This window comes from Zingiber officinale, chromosome 11A (assembly GCF_018446385.1).
Source record: "Zingiber officinale cultivar Zhangliang chromosome 11A, Zo_v1.1, whole genome shotgun sequence".
NCBI lineage: Eukaryota > Viridiplantae > Streptophyta > Magnoliopsida > Zingiberales > Zingiberaceae > Zingiber > Zingiber officinale.
Window position 1 is genome coordinate 36488587 of NC_056006.1, and position 15528 is coordinate 36504114.

General features: G+C 38.1%; 1 pseudogene; it reads right to left on the reverse strand.

The window, feature by feature from the left end:
- Positions 1 to 9448: 9448 nt before the first annotated feature.
- On the reverse strand, positions 9449 to 9520 carry LOC122033194 (annotated as a pseudogene).
- Between the last annotated feature and the right edge of the window lie 6008 nt (positions 9521 to 15528).

Below are 15528 nucleotides of genomic sequence, written 5' to 3' on the forward strand. Positions count from 1 at the left end.
TCTGTTTCATCGTTTCCCAAGAATCAGGAAGGGAACGGATAACTGCCTGAACCTGTTGTTCATCGGTCAACGTATAACCAGCAGTCTTAAGCTCTCGAATCATGTTACCCATCTCCCTGAGATGTTGGGTCATGGTAACATTCGAGCGCTTTTTACAACTATCAAACTTGATAGTTAGCTGACGGAGCTTACTCAAACTGACTCCACTGTACTTCTCTCTAAGGGCTACCCAGACTGCATGAGCCGATGGTAATGACTCATACTCAAATACCAGGTCATCCACCATTGAACTAATCAATATACCCTTAGCAATGAAGTCCTTTCTTTTCCATGCCTTATAGGCATCAAGGTCACGTCTGTTCTGTGCTGAAAAACCATCAACAGGTTCCTCCATAATTTGGTTTACAGCCTCCAGAACTTCTTGTTCCTCAAGAACATATTGTATCTTGAGGTGCCAGATTTTGTAGTATCCCCATATAATTTCTCACCCTTATTGAGTTCAGCTATGATGTTTTTAGTTGCCATGATCTACATAAATAAACAAATTATTTATTATTTCAGTGTAATTCATATATGTGCAACTATTTATTGACTCAGTGTAAATTAGAGTTAGTTTACAAAATCAAGTGATAACATTGTTTCCACTCATCATTTGTATGCTCTAATCTAATCAACACTAATCAATTATATTACATATATCCCAACTAATGAACAAATCATTTTATATGAACAAATCATATTTATATGAACAAATCATATTTATATGAACTAATCAAATCATGAAATGAACTAATCATTTCCAAGTTAGTTAACATATAACATAACTTTTATTATATAATTCAGTTCGTACAAAACAACAGAAATTATTACATGACTCAAAAACTAGATGAGCTAACACTGCTCATACATAACGACAGCAAACAGAACACTAATAAACTAGATAGGCCAGCACTGCTCCCACTAGGACAAACACTAGTATAGCAGCCAACACTATCCCTATTAACCTGGACTCATTTGGGATAATCTCAGATGGGGTAGTTTCAGGATTCTCCATTAGATCCATTTCTGGATCTTCCTTGAGCATCTCCTGGTCCTCTTCAGACTCTTCAGGCTCTTCTTCACCCATATGGTGAAGTAGTTCCTCACACAGTACTGAATATGTGACACGCCCTTGATGACGCCCCCATACATAGTCTGCTATTATCGTGGGATACTCTGGCAATGAATGCATCAATGCCCAGATCCTATAACTGTCCAGGACTGGAAACTCTTCTTGTTCAAGTTTCCAAAATAGTCTATCCAGCCGTCTAACATGTCCGTCAACTCCATAAGCAGACTTATACTCTATCTCCTGAATCTCCTCTCAGAGCTAGTCAATGTGGTAATCGTCCGTGCCATCTGAAAAATTGAATTTAAATAAGTCAGTACAAAACCGACTAACCAGTACAAAACCAGTTTAATTCAATTTATACAGGCATACCATCATTATAAATCAAGAAAAACAAATCTTCTCGATTTTCAGGAGTTTAAGTCGACTGACCCATTAAACCGGTCAATCAGGAGTCTGAATGTTAAACTTAGTCTATTGTCCTTATTAGAACTAATCTAATTGGACTTATATTCTGTTCTCTTTTAAGCCCATTTGAGTCAATCACAGACTTATTAATCAAACTCAGGTTCGTTTGACTCGTCCAATTGCCCATTGGATTAAGTCTGACTCATTAGAACAAATCCAATGTTTCTGATCAAATTTTGACACAACGGAACTAATCCGGTCATATTTGATCAGCCCAACTTCTGTAGTCAAGATCACCCTTATTAATTCAATAATAAACTGAGCTGGTTAAACCAACAAATAATTTGAACCAGCTTTAGATATTATTGAATCAAATTGGTCTGCTTAAATTAACTAATAATTTAAACCAGACCGGGGTTTGATCGGATAAGTTGGTCTGATTCAATTTTCAGTAAATTGAACCAGAAATTAAATATCTATTTATTAATTAATAATACATAACTATATGCATTTAATTAATTAATAAATATATTTAATTAATATTCACATCTACAGTTTATTAATGTGAAGAAAAAAAATATATATGCACATGTATACACTGTGCTTCGAAACTGTTCATTCCTTTTTCATTCGATCTTTAATCGATTCAAAATTTGAATCGATTCAAATATTGAAAATATTACAGTGCATGATTTTTAATCGATTGACGAATCGATTCAACAAAGCACTATACCGTCAATTGAATCGATTCAATTCCTTATTCAATCGATTCAAATATTTGAATCGATTGAACAATCAATTCAAACAAAAAATACATGCTGTTCGCGATTTTTGAATCGATTGAAACGAAATTTCAATCGATTCAATTCACTGTTCATCTTCTTCTTCGCAACAGAAGAAGGAAAAACACGAGCTTTTCGACATCATTTTTCATGTTGTCAAAATTGTACATGCTCTGATACCATTGTTGGTAGTTTTGAGAGCATGAAAAATTAAAACGAATCAATTAAATATGCGGTAATTACAAACTTACATGGATCTCCCGAAGAACCGCAACCAAAGATGTCGGTCGATGAAGTTGCCGATGAACCGCCGGAGACGTCGCTGCTGCTGTCGCCGAGAAGATCACCACACGGAACCTTCTCGGACTCTTCCACAAACCAAATCCCGTCCCTAGACGTTCTCTCTTTGCTCACTGATCACCTCACGCCTCAGTCTCGCTGATTACCTTCGCATTAACCTCTTCTCTCTCTGATTGCCTTGGACGCATCTTATAAGAAGGCTGAGGAAGACGAAAGGGAAAGGACGTCCCTTCATCTCCTTGGCGTTTCCAGCAAACTGCCGTTTGTGGCAGCGAAAGGGACGAACTTTTTCATCTCTTGTGTAACGCACAACAACAAGTTCGACCGAGAGGCGGCCAGAGGAGTGGGAAGGATCTAAGGGGACGAATGGTTTGGGTACCGAGGGCCGGGTACCATTGGTTGATTTAATTTCGGGCGTACAATCTCGTTTATTGTACATTGGAATCAAGTTCTTTCCTAGCGTTTACTCGTATTCTTCTTCGCATATCATCTTTGATACGCGCGTATCATGCAGGCACATGATCTGCCGTGCGTAGCAACTCCATAACGCATCAAAATTTTCTGTCAGCACTAGAATATTATTATCCGAGAAGATAAACCTATAGAACAGATGTTTTATTCTAAGTTATTTAATTAATGTCATCGAGTAGAGTAGAGTAGATCTGTAGATGATCTATTTCTGCTTGAGCTATGATGCGATTTTGGTAAGACCTTTTTAGGAAATAAGAAATTAAATCTCACTCAATATATTATTCTTGAAAGTGTGAAAAACTTGACACTGTAAAATTTTTTATAGAGCCGATCAATCCCCTCTAAAATTATGCGAATGATAAGTGTTGAATGCGTATATTACAAAATGAAGGAAGGAATAAATGAATGATGTATTTCATCTTATAATCGTCACATGTATTTTTTTTTGAAATAAAGTACTAATGATTGCAATCAGATCATCTTCTCAAATTTCTATTGGAGGATTTATGTTTATAGTACGGTAGAGTTAGGGTCGACCTTGACTTTTAGGAGCCCTTGGTGAAAAGAGAAAAGGGATTGATGTGCGTAGATTGTATACACTTATTAACATGTTTTGACGCACATTCACATACTTTGAGCATGCTTGATCTATACATTTTTGTACTTTCAGCTTGCCTTTTTAACATATTTACTCTCTTTGTTCGGAGATCTGCTTTTGTGCATTTTTTGTAGCACTACAAGAAAAAAGATGATAGACAACGCTTTAAAAGCGTTGTCTATGTGGCTAAAAAAGCGTTGTTAAAAGTACTGTTGTTAAAAGTCTGATCAAAGACAACGCTTTAAAAGCGTTGTCATTTGTAACAAAGACAACGCTTTTGCAACGCTTTAAAAACATTGTCTTTTTTTTTTTAACAGACAACACATAAAAAGCATTGTCTTTTTTAGCAAAGACAACAGTTTCATAACACATAAAAAAGCGTTGTCTTTTTTAGCAAAAGGCGAGATTTTAAACTATTATCTTTTAATGCCAAAGATAAATAAAAGATAAATAAAAACACATCTACTTCAATCAATAACATATTATTAAATAAACAACCAAGATAAATATACAAATTATCATCCTTACACTTCTATAACAAACATAATTGCTCACATACAAAGAAATTTTAATTAGGAGATACTCAAAACTACTCCTAGCGATTACATCTTATTGCATGAGCTTAAAGGATCTTAATAGATGTTATTTATCCTCTTGACTTGAATGTTCTTTATTCATTGGCTTTAACATCTTCTCGCTTAAATCCCAAAGCTTTCTTGATATTTCTTCATCAAAGTACTTCCCAGTTACACCTCTGAGGTTCGGATGCAGTGCTATATAGCATGTAGTTGCTACTCCTGTAAGATTGCAAAACAAACATATCAGTAAGATTGCAAAAAAAAAAAAAAAAAATGAATGATAGCATAGCTCATGAAGAACAATTGATCATAATTGCCATGGGTTGGCAATGATTGATAGATTGAGCCTAATTGTCAATTGTTTACATTCGAGTGTCTCATACTTTTGGTATCTTCAAAATCTGAAAGATAAAATACAATTATCAACAAGACAAAACAAAACATTGCCAATCAAATTGTAAATCAGCATGATTCATTCACTTTTAAATAAGGCCAATAAAAACACAAGATACTTAATTACCCATCAGCAATATCTTTCACACTAGATCATGTGGGCACAATTAATGTAATATGACAAATGTGATACAAGAAGTTTGAAAAGAACTATAACTATTAAATCAGTTGGTCATAACCAATATACATAGACTTGGACAACAACATGTGTGCTTGGATTACAAGCTGATTGTAAAATCATGAGTTTAAGATTTGATATGAAACATTGGAAATAATTTAGGTGAAAGCACCTTTATTCCTAATCCAGCATTCAAGCATCAAGAATGGAAAGATTACTCTAAGCACAGTTAACAATTAATTACTACAGCAACACGTGGTTCCACCTATTTCTACAACATCATATGGAAATACTACCCAACCTTTATCTAAACAGACACTCAGGTGTGGTGAACTTGTTTCCGGAGTCACCTCACACACTAAGCTTCTCCTAACTAATGCCAATCCATACATGAAACATGAGTTATACGAATACATTCGTAGTCAACAAACAAATACATGAAACAATAATCTGGAGCAATTAACCTTATCAATCAATCCAAAGCTAAGGCAATAACCATTTCAATTTACATCTACACTTGAACTAGGACATTTAGAGCTTCATGAGAACATTTATCATCCAATTACAGCATTCACTCCTTTACTTTGTTCATAAGTACTAACACCCCACTGCAAATCCAGATAAGGCATTTACACTAAACGAAATTATAGCAGTACCCATAATATTTCAGATCACAACATCTTTTAATTATATGGAACAACAACAGGAATTCTCAACTAAATCACTAAGCTCTTACTGAAGAAAACCGAGACTTAAAGCTAACAGTCATTGGAGCAACTCAAACTTATGCTACCATGTACAAGGCAAATGTAACTAATAATCTAGAGATAACACATATTGTAGTAATCCGTACCTTGAAACTAAATAGATATTGGAACAGAAGATAACCTACTGCTTCATGTGTACAAATACAAAAGGAACATAATGATCTGGGTATTATCTTACAGGCTAGTTACATATGTACATCATGCACTTTGTTTCACTCCAAAATTTCCATATCGTTTGCATCTTTTAAGTAGTCCAAGAGAACAACTAAAATACTTGCTCAACTAAACACATGAATAGGATCTGGAATTTAATTATAGCATGTACAAGATTTCAAGTAGAGTATGCACCAATCAAACATTTAAAGAATACATGCCCAAATCATATGAATAGATTCTAAAATTCCAAATGCAAGTTTGCACATTTCAATCATTCTAATCTACCACTATTCAAAAAGATATTCCAAGTGCGTACAAAACCCGACAGAAGACATCCATAACGACTTATCCAGATCCAACGAACAATCCATCGAAAAACCACTAAAACGATACAAGAGCCCTGATCAACAATAGAAAACACACATCCTTGGACGGAATACCACAAATCTCACAGCAAGAAATCGGATGGCAGTCCTAAGCATTACCAAATTTGTAGCTCCAATAATTGAAAACCAAACGAAAAACTTTATCGATCTCACAGGGGAAAGAACAAAACCCGACAGAAGAAATCGATAACGAAAGCAGATCAATGAACACCAGGAAACATCCGTGCTCATCGAGCAAAAATCATCAATGTAACTCGACGGAACACCGAAAATCGTTCACTTGCATTAGATCTATAACCACCAAGAACATTATCGACACACACAAATCCAGGATCAACATACCTAGAAGTTCTACCCATATCTACACTGGAAGAAAACTTGCTTAAAGCTTGCGTTCAACACTCGATCTAGCCGCGGAAAAACACACAATCGTTTAAAACCGAAGAAATCTTGCAGATCCCATGAATATCACGATCGGAACCCTAGAGAATTCTACTCTATAACTGCCATGGAAGAATACTTGCCTCTCCTTCACCGGAATCACACGCACAAGCCCCCCTCCTCCTCCGCTTGAAGCTCTCCCGAAGCCCTTCGCTCGAACCGTCGTGTTCGTCTCCCACTCGCAGCCGACAAAGACCCCTCTCCCCTTTTCTTTTCCAATGATTTCTTCATAAAGCATTTTTTTATTCACTTATTCACTAATAAAAAATGTTAATAGACAACGCTTTTCAAAAAGTGTTGTGTTTGACCCATAAATATTATTAATAGACAACGATTTTTAAAAAAGCGTTGTCTATTGGTAAGAAAATACAGAAATAGACAACACTTTTCACTAAAGACGTTGTTAAAAAGAAAAAGACAACGCTTTTTAAAAAAAGCGTTGTCTTTTAAGTGTTGTAAAATCTTAATTTTCTTGTAGTGTAGGCAGGAGTCGAATCTGGTGAAAGATGCATATTTGAGGCCAAATCTGCAAGCAAAGCGATGGAGGAAGTCATGACACTTGAACCCTACACGGCCCTGCCATAGGGGGTTGCCCAGGCCGTGTAAGGATGAGAGGGCGTGTAGCTGCACCAGAGAAGGAAGATGGTATGGTCGTGTGAACCTCACACGACCGTGCCAAGTTTTGAAGCCCAAGGAAGTCTGGGTCGTGTACACCACACGACCATGTCAGTTTTCCAGAGACAGGAGAAGCCTCGGTAGTGTGCTCTACACGGCAGTGTGAGGTTTCCAGAGAGCAGGAGAGTTTTGACCGTGTGCACCACACGACCATGCTAGGTTTCCAGAGGTGAAAGCAGTGCAGGCCGTGTGGATCTACATGGCTGTGCAAAGGGGGTGTTGATAGAGGCAAGACACGGCCGTGTACCTCACACGGCCGTGTAAGGTCAGCAGAGAAGAGAATGGAGCAGGCCGTGTGAACCTCACACGGTCGTGCCTCGGGGCCGTGTGGCGCCCAAACCCCTCTTCTATATAAGGCCTCCTTCAAGATTTGAAAGGTGATCTTCTCCCCTTTGGGAGAAAGCGAGATTTGGATCTTTCCTTCCAATCTTGGGAGGATTTCTGGGCGATCTAAAAGAATATCTTCAACGGATTCGACTCCGGGAGCGTGGATTGGATCCGAAGACCAAGCTTCATCCTAGATAAGTTTTCTTTCTCTCCTCTTCTTGGATTGGGGATCAAAGAAATACTTGTAATCTTTGTATTTTTGGATTTCTCTCTTTGATTCATGGAGTAGATCTCTTTGTTTTAGGATGGAGGGAGTATTTGTATGATGAATTGATGTAAACTCTTGTGGATTTTCCATTTCCTTGTTTCTATGATATTGTCTTGTTTGTATCAATTCAATCTTGAATGAATTGTTGTGATGTGGACCTAATTCTCATTTTAGATTGATTGTTTGAATGTCCTATGGATCTTGTAGAGATTATCTCCCACTCGATTTTCCGAGGGAAGCACGCGAAAGGTGCAAGCCCGTGTAAAGACGTTTGAGGGATGAGATTTAGGGAAAAATAGGATAATTCAAGAGGGTAGGATAGATTTAGGGATTAATCTTTGTATCTTATGGGTTGAGAAGTATGATCTTTGTGTTGATTATCCGAGGGATCTTCGTGACAGGAACATGCCCGTATAAGGACAACATAGGTTCATATCTAATTGATCACATTTAGGTATAGATTTCAGTCCTAGGTCGGTTGTCTATTGCAATAGAGAACCGACAACCTTCTATAAATGTTGGACAATTGAGAAATAGGATTTGGTAAATCATTTACATTGAGGAGTCTACAAAGAAACCAAAACTCCTAGAATATTCCTTTATCATAGCCCATAATCTTGTTTGTTGATCTTTCATTTCTATGTTTACTTTTCATTAGTTACATTTAGCTTTTAGAAACCAATTGATTAGTTGTTTAGCTAACTCGTGTTGAAACATTTCTAGTGCTTATTCCAGTCCCTGTGGATACGATAATCTTTTATATTACTTGCGACATTTTCGTATATTTTCGGAGGTCAACAAGTTTTTGGCGCCGTTGCCGGGGATTGCGCTATAACATTAAGAATTATCAATTGAGTTAGACTAGACATAACTTTTCTTTTCATTTGCATAGTTGTAACTAATTGTTAGAATTCTGTTTTTATAAGTTTTTCTTTTCTTGTATAACATTCTTGTCAATTTCTTTCTGTTGTGATTCTAATTCTGCATTTTTTATTCTAACATTCTTTGTCTAACTTTTCTCTGTTTTCTTTTGATTTACTCTTTCTCTATTCTTTCTTTTGTAAACATATCTTGTCATCTTGTTCTTGTGTATGAGAAGATCTAACTTTGCAGGAAAACTTCTTCCTCTAGACCCTGAGATAGACAGAACATTTCATAGAAGAAAAATTTTGCAAAGACAACGAGAAGAACAAGAACATTTTATGATGACAAACAGGCCACTAAAGGATTATGCAACATCTTATGCTAGGGGTTTTCGATATAGTATTTCAAGACCTTCAGTTGAGGCAAATAATTTTGAGATCAAACCTGCAATCATATCTATGGTGCAGCAAAATCAATTTGGTGGAGGACCGCATGAAGACCCAAATCAACACTTGGAGGTCTTCTATGAAATATGCGGTACAATGAAAATGAATGGTGTTCATTCAGAGGCAGTAGGTCTACTATTGTTTGGGTTTTCTTTGAGAGATAGAGTCAAGCAATGGTTGAATTCTTTGGCTCCAAATAGCATCACCACATGGGAGCAATGCGAGCAACAATTTCTTGACAAATTCTATCCCCCTAGTAAAACAGCTCATATGAGGAATCTTATTGCAAGCTTCAAACAAGCGGACTCAGAATCTTTATTTGAAGCATGGGATAGATACAATAGCATGCTCAGACAATGCCCACACCATGGTTTGGAAAGATGGTTAGTGCTACACACGTTTTATAACGGCATCAACTATCACACAAAAGTGTCCCTTGATTCAGCTGCTGGAGGGGCACTTATGAACAAGAGTTTAGATGAAGCCGAGGAGATAATCGAGAGTGTAGCACAAAACCACCATCAATGGGCTAATGAAAGAAGTGGTGGCTATTCTTGTATGAACCAAACAACAAAAGCATCAGGAAAATTTGATGTTGATGCAGTGACTTTGTTGGCTGCAAAACTGGATGCTCTTACAAAAAAATTTGAGAATATGGGAGCTAGCTCGAGTACAACCAATGCCATTGTTGCTTCTTGTGAAGTATGTGGAAGTTCTAAACATCTAAGTGACTCATGTCCATTGGGGGCTATAACTGCACAAATCAATCAATTAGAGCAATGTGATGCAATCATGGGTTTCAACCAGAGGCAAAACAACCCCTACTCAAATACCTACAACCCTGGATGGAAGAGTCATCCTAATTTCTCTTATAGAAATAACTAAGATCAAGGACCATCCATGGGGGCAAGGCCTAATTTTCAATCCGGGCAACAAAATTTTCAACAACAATCTTCTCAAGGCTTTCCTATGTCCAAAATTGAAAAGATGTTTGAAGAAATTATGTCCAGTTAGAATGAAATGAAAAAAGTTCAGAACGAAAAGAAACAAGACATTTTGAAGCTTACTCAGAGAATGGATAATTCTGATAGACATCAAAAGATTTTGGAAAGTCAGATTGCCCAACTAGCTTCCTCATCTTCTAGAGCACCAGGACAATTACTTGGAAAGCCTAATGTTAATTCCATGGAGCACTGTAATAGAATTGAGCTTAGGAGCGGACGGACCTTGGGAGATCCCCAAGTGACTGCTCTAAAAGGGATGCACAATGAATAAGAGCTCTCTCCTCCATCTCTAAATCAGATTCAAATTGATGAAGAGAGTACCACTAAGGTTGAAGAGACTCTTCCACTCAACCATCAAAGTATAGCAGTCCCTTTTCCTCAAAGATTGATTATGTTAAAGAAAGATGAAGAGTTTGACAAATTCTTGGAGAAGGTGAAAGAAATATATATTGAAGTACCACTCATTGATGCAATCCTTCAGATGCCCAAGTTTGCCAAATTCTTGAAGGACATCATGTCAAATAAGAGGAGGAAAGGAGATATTGAGACCATTGCACTTACAGAGGAATGTAGCGCTCTTTTGGGAAAGAACACTTCCCCAAAGTTGAAAAACCCTGGAAGCTTTTATATTCCTTGCAATATAGGAACTGAATTTATTGAAAAAGCTTTTTGTGATTTAGGGGCAAGTGTTAGCCTCATTCCTTATTCTATTTGTAATAAGTTAGGTCTCAACAACTTTAAACTTACTACCATGGCACTACAACTTGCTGATCACTCCTGCAGGTACCCTATGGGTATTGTGGAAGATGTGCCGGTAGAAGTAGATGGGAGTATAATCCCCACCGATTTTGTTGTGCTAGACATGGAGGAGGACCTAAAAATCCCTATCATATTGGGAAGACCATTCCTTGCTACAGCAAGAGCTATTATAGATGTTAAAAATCATAAACTTTCTTTGGTAATCGGTAAGGAACGGTTGGAATATGATTTATCTAAAGCCTCTAACCATGTTTCTTCTCTCTTGAATGCTTGTAGCAGGACAAACATTTAGAAATTGGAGGAATGGAATTTCCATCCTCATGGGAGGCCACCAAATGAAGAAAACTATGTGGTGGAAGATGTTGGGAGGAGACCTCCCAACAAAAATGACAAATATGTCTTCCCTCCAAGGGCAAGGAAAAGAGGGGAGTAATTAGATTGGTCGAGCTAAAGACCTTAAACAAGCGCTTCTTGGGAGGCAACCTAAGGGTTTCTTTTTAGTTAAGTCCTGTTCTATGTTTCAAATTTTCATTAGTAGTGTTTTACTTGGTTTTTGTTTTATTTTCAGGTTGAAATTTCACTTCCATGAGCTGGCCATGACTTCTTCATGGGCATGGGAGTGTGGGAGGAGCTAGAAAAGAGGAGAAGTGTCAATTGGAGCAAAACAGAGCATGGCTGTGTGTTGCACACGGCTAAGCTTACGGTGCAGAAAAGGGAGATGCTTGGGCCGTGTCTACATGGCACGACCGTGTGAAGAATCCAGAGGAGGAGAGTTTCTCGGTTGTGTTTACCACACGGCCGTGCGAAGGAACCATTGAAGAAGCATACACTGGTCGTGTCATTCGACACGACCGTGTATTGATTCCAGAGAAGAAGGCTGTTGAGGCCGTGTTCCGGACACGACCGTGCAAGGAAGACCGAGAGGAAGAAGGATATGGCCGTGCCAATTGGCACAGTCGTGTGAATTAACCCGAGAAGGAGAGGGAAGGGGTCGTGTAGATCTACACGGCCCGTGTGGGGAAATTTTGCCAGGCCGTGTCTACTATACACGGCCAGATCCAGGTCGTGCCCCCCACACACCCTCTTCATCTTTGCACCCCATTCTCTCCAAAACTCCCCTTTTCTCTAACCTCTGTTCCAAGTTTTCTCAGATCTAGTTCTAAAACCTTCCCTTCTCCACAAATTTCAACCAGATCTAGATCCTTCTCTTCTCCTAGATCTAAGTTCTCCATCTCCTTAACCTAAGATCTTGTTCTTTGAGACCTATTTCCTCAAGATCTAATTCCTCTAAGCATAAATAGTACCCAACCCTATTTAAACTAGACATTATATCCAATCTTTTGAAGAAACTACGCAAGAGAGGTGGTGGTGTAAGTGGAGACAAAGGGAAGGAGCCAAGCAAAGATAAGGGGAAACAACCAGTCAAAAGCAAGGGGAAGAGGACATCACGCGATGAAGGTAATGACAATGAATTCAATATTGTATTTCGAAATGATGATCATATAACTAGATTTGCAATTCTTGTCAATAGAAAGATTGTGTGTATTAGGTATATGGACCCAACTATTTTAGATATAATGAGAATTAGGGATGATGTAGATTGGATGATAGAGTTCCTAGATTGGAGTGATATGTTGTACTCACATCTACCAACTTATCCTCATCTTGTTTTGGAGTTTCTAAGTTCGTTAGATGTCCATTTTACCAATGAGGATGATTATGTTGGCAAGATAACTTTTAGATTAATGAATCAAGAATTTCAATGGACATTTAGTGACTTTAACACTTGTTTTGGATTGTCTTCTGGTAGCTCTCGAAGGTTTGATTTTAGGTTTAATTGGAATCATTTTTGGAATTCAATTACCGGATTAGATCACCCTTTTGAGCCATCTAGAGCCAAGGCTTCTTACATGAAAAACCCTATTTTTAGATATCTACATAGAATCATGAGCAAAACTATTTTTGGTAGGGGTGAAAGTGATGGAGTCGTCAAAAAAGTAGAACTTTATTCTCTATGGGCTATGCTACATAAAGTTGATTTTGATTCCAGTTTTCATTTCTTACAAACCTTAGTGAGAACTGCGAGGGCATCCTTGGGATCAATAGTTCTTGGTGGGTTGATTACTCAAGTAGCAGTTAATTTGGAACTTGATTTTGATGGGTTGGAGGTTGTTCATGGCAATGATATGATCGATATGGATGCATGTCTTGCCATGAAAATGTTTATTCGGGATGAGAACAGTTTTGCATTTCCTAGGAGGAATGATTTTCCTTTACCTCTTCCTTGTCCCGAACGAACTTTCATTCGTAACCCAACTAATTGGGTAATCACTGATGTAGACCCCGAGAATGTCCCTTCCATATCTAGAGACACAGAGCCACACATTGAGCCCTCGACATCTGGATACCCGCAGCCATCCGGACATCCGGATCCTGCTAGACATTCTTTTGCCTATAGTACGGGTTCTTCCAGATTTGACTTTTTTAATTTTTGTACTTCTCTAGAATCGCTTCATGAGAAGCATGAGGCCCAACGAAGAATGTTGGAAGGTCGTTTCTCTTTATCAGATAATCAATTTAGAGAAGTACAAGAGAAATTTCAGTTCATGAGGAATTTTCAAGGTTAAGTTACTGAATTTGTTCAGGATTATGATACAAATCAAGCTAGAATGAGGGATTTTATGCAAAGCATGAGTGTCACTAGTCAACAAGTAGATGCTTTATTTGAGTATCATATAATCCTGAGTGAAACTCCAGGTTTCCCTAGTTTTCCCATTGGCCAGCCACGTCGTAGGCACCATTTTCCTCGTCCCCCTCCACCTCCACCTCCACCTCCACCATATTGATATCATCGGGACGATGAAAAGTTTGAGTCTGGGGTGTCAAACCTGATTTCTTTTTGCATTCTAGTTTTCAGTTTTTGTTTGTTTTCTTGTTTTCTGCATGTTTAGTTTTTGTTTGGCATTCTATTTCGATTGTCTTGCTTGAGTGCTTGTTTTGATAGTCATTTGACTATCTTTTGAAATCTTGTGACATACATTTTGAGAACATCAAAACTTCACTTATATGCTTTCTTATCTTCAAGATAAAATGTTAGCACGTTCATTATCTAGATTCATGATGTTGTAAATAATGCTAGTAGTACGCCTAGTGTACCTCTTTTCTCTATCTTGAGTAGCATGATATAAGCTAAGTATCATTTGGGGATAATTTTAGTCTTGGCTTGACCTTAAGAATCTTATTTTCACTACACTTTGACTTGATGCTTGAATGGTTGATATCATTGAAATAGTCATGATTCATCTTGTTTGTTTAGTACTTTGTTTCCATGGTGATTTTTCAAACTTCATTTTGGTTACTGGATGAGGCTCAACTCATGCAAGCTCATTTGGAAAAATCAAAATATCCCAACATTTGTGCTAAAAGTACATTTGTGAAATAAGATTTGCATAATGCAAATGCTTATGAAAAAAAAATGTGAAAAAAAAAGAAATGAAAAAAAATGAATAAGGAATATAAAAATAGTTATCGTGAGTGGAATCTAACAAGTCACTCCTTTGAGACCGAGTTGGGTGACTGGGGAAATGACTGCTTAGCTTCTCTTGAGATTGAGCACGCCTTTGAGACCTTGGGTTGATTGAGAAATATGAACTAAGTGGGTGGCAAGTAAGTGTCTATCACTGGTTACTTGTCTACCACCGGATACATTAGGAATTCAAACTTGATGATGACTTGACTAGGACATAGATTGAAACTTGAAGAGTTTTGAGTTGTTTTATTTGCACTGTGCAAGGATACTTATGCTTGAGCCAAACTTAACTTGCTTTCATGATCATCCTTACTAATGAAACTTTTTGATAGAGTTAGGAGAATGCATTAGGGATATGAGAGCATTGTAAAACATATGAATTTAGATTGCAGCATTTTTCTTGAGGACAAGCAAAGGTTTAAGTCTGAGGGTGTGATGTGTGTAGATTATATACACTTATTAGCATGTTTTGACGCACATTCACATACTTTGAGCATGCTTGATCTATGCATTTTCGTACTTTCAGCTTATCTTTTTAGCATATTTACTTTCTTTGTTCGGAGATATGCTTTTGTGCATTTTTTGTATGCAGGAGTCGAATCTGGTGAAAGATGCATGTTTGAGGCCAAATCTGCAAGCAATGCGATGGAGGAAGCCATGACACTTGAACCCTACACGACCCTGCCATAGGGGGTTGCCCAGGCCGTGTAAGAATGAGAGGTCGTGTAGCTGCAACAGAGAAGGAAGATGACATGGCCGTGTGAACCTCACACGACCGTGCCAAGTTTTGAAGCCCAAGGAAGCCTGGGTCGTGTACACCACATAACCATGTCAGTTTTCTAGAGACAGGAGAAACCTCGGTCGTGTGCTCTACATGGCCGTGTGAAGTTTCCAGAGAGCAGGAGAGTTTTGGCCGTGTGCACCACACGGACGTGCCAGGTTCCCAAAGGTGAAGGCAGTGCAGGCCGTGTGGATCTACACGGCCGTGCAAAGGGGGTGTTGATAGAGGCAAGACACGGCCGTGTACCTCACACAGCCGTGTGAGGTTGGCAGAGAAGAGAGTGGAGCAGACCGTGTGAACCTCACATGG